Raw genomic sequence first — 2,500 nt, 5'->3', positions numbered from 1 at the left:
GGGTACTGAACCGGAGGTGTAACCAGAACCTCCTCAGTGTTCTTGGGGTACTGAACCGGAGGTGTAACCAGAACCTCCTCAGTGTTCTTGGGGTACTGAACCGGAGGGGTTACCAGAACCTCCTCAGTGTTCTTGGGGTACTGAACCGGAGGGGTTACCAGAACCTCCTCAGTGTTCTTGGGGTACTGAACCGGAGGTGTTACCAGAACCTCCTCAGTGTTCTTGGGGTACTGAACCGGAGGGGTTACCAGAACCTCCTCAGTGTTCTTGGGGTGCCTCACTCTAGCTCCTCTCCTCTACCTCCTCCCGAGTTCACTTCCTCCTCCTCTCTCCTGTCCGCCATGTTGACCGCCCGGCGCTCCATTGTCTCCAGGACAGAGAGGGGGCGGCCTGTTTCCTCCCTCTGTCCTCCCAGTGGCCTCCCCCTTCCCCCCCCCCCCCCCCCCCCCCCCCCCCCCCAGCCACTTCCTCGCCCTCCACGGGCCGGGAGCTCCTCACCTGCAACATCTGCACCGCCCCGTCCCTCCCCCCTCCCTGTCCCCCCCCTCCATCCCTGTCCCTCCCCCCCCTCCCTCCCTGTCCCTCCCCCTCCCCCCTCCTCCTCTCCCCTCTCGTCATCTCCCTGTCCTCCCTCCGTCTCCGTCTGAGGGTCGTTGCCGGCGTTCCGGGCGGAGGGCGGAGGTATTCCCCCCTGCTGCTCCCTGGGATTCAGGGTCCCGCTCAGACAATGGGAGTGGGACGGGGCGATGTGGCGCCCGCCCTCTTCTCTCGCCCGGCCGCCGTGCGCCTCTTCACTGCTCCCAGGTCCAGGGCTGGTTGGGGCAGCACTGGGAGGTGGTTGGGGCAGCACTGGGAGGTGGTCCAGGGCTGGTTGGGGCAGCACTGGGAGGTGGTCCTGGGCTGGTTGGGGCAGCACTGGGAGGTGGTCCTGGGCTGGTTGGGGCAGCACTGGGAGGTGGTGCTGGGCTGGTTGGGGCAGCACTGGGAGGTGGTCCTGGGTTGGTTGGGGCAGCACTGGGAGGTGGTCCAGGGCTGGTTGGGGCAGCACTGGGAGGTGGTCCTGGGCTGGTTGGGGCAGCACTGGGAGGTGGTCCTGGGCTGGTTGGGGCAGCACTGGGAGGTGGTCCAGGGCTGGTTGGGGCAGCACTGGGAGGTGGTCCTGGGCTGGTTGGGGCAGCACTGGGAGGTGGTCCAGGGCTGGTTGGGGCAGCACTGGGAGGTGGTCCTGGGCTGGTTGGGGCAGCACTGGGAGGTGGTCCTGGGCTGGTTGGGGCAGCACTGGGAGGTGGTCCAGGGCTGGTTGGGGCAGCACTGGGAGGTGGTCCTGGGCTGGTTGGGGCAGCACTGGGAGGTGGTCCTGGGCTGGTTGGGGCAGCACTGGGAGGTGATTAATTTTTTCCCGACAGTCAAAAAAACATTTGGACCGTCAACATTTTTTCCCATTCAAATATAAAGTTTTTGTTTCCCTGGTAATGCCTGAGGGTTTGACTAATACCTGGAATTACCCTCCTGTAAGGTTCTTATGCAACGGAAACGTTGTTCACACCATAAATAGGACGGACCTTAGCTACGACTTGGACACGGGCAGTATTCTAGTCGTAGGTCTATAGCATATAACAGCGATTTCTGATAACAGTTTAATGCATTTTTCACAACAGACAATTTGACTGGAACTACTTTTTTTTGCGTTTAAGATATGAAGTGATTTCTTGCGGATGATCCATGGCAGCCTTTGTGAATGTCGGCACACATCGAATAATCGATTATTTGTTCATACCAACCCAACCAAATGTTGAGTTATTCACGTCCCTAGTCTCCTACGCTGAGCTGGTGCGTGGAGGGTTGAGTTTGAACGCGTTGTGGGCGGGTCATGTTGGGTTCTGTCTGCCCGCCAGCAGCCTGGTGGAGCTGTCAGCGCAGCCAACCACGTGATGCTCCTTCATGTGTGGGGTAACATCACCTCCACGGGCAGCCTGCTGACAGCCGCGTGTGGCTGTGTGTGTGTGTGTGTGTGTGTGTGCGTGTGCGTGTGGCTGTGGGGGTTGGTGTGCGTGTGTGTGTTGAACCTGGGTCCTCAGAACTTTGCTCGCCAGGTGTTACCCCTGAACCACTCTGACACTAACCCAGCCATGTCGGAACACTATTTTGAAATTGAAGACCTAAAGGAATGACAACAAAATGCTGGAGTTAAATCAGGGCAGAGGTAGCAACCTCTGGATCCAGAACATGGGGCTTCAGGGAGACCGTTCCTCAATGATTCAGTCCTCCATCTCCATGTATGACCTCTGAACCAATAGGACACACCCTGATTAACCCCTTCATCATCAGTATCCGGGCGCTTTGTTTCATCCTCTGTGGGTTCGCTCTGAGCTGGTTTTGGGGATGGACCTCAGGTCAGAGGAGTGGTGGTACTGGGTCGACCCTCAGGCCCGCGTCCACAGGCGGTCTGTCTGTCTGTCGGCCTGTCTGTCTCAATGGAGGAATATGAAATGGCACATGT

The sequence above is a fragment of the Gadus morhua genome, chromosome 16 (assembly GCF_902167405.1).
Source record: "Gadus morhua chromosome 16, gadMor3.0, whole genome shotgun sequence".
NCBI lineage: Eukaryota > Metazoa > Chordata > Actinopteri > Gadiformes > Gadidae > Gadus > Gadus morhua.
This window is presented reverse-complemented; position numbering follows the sequence as displayed.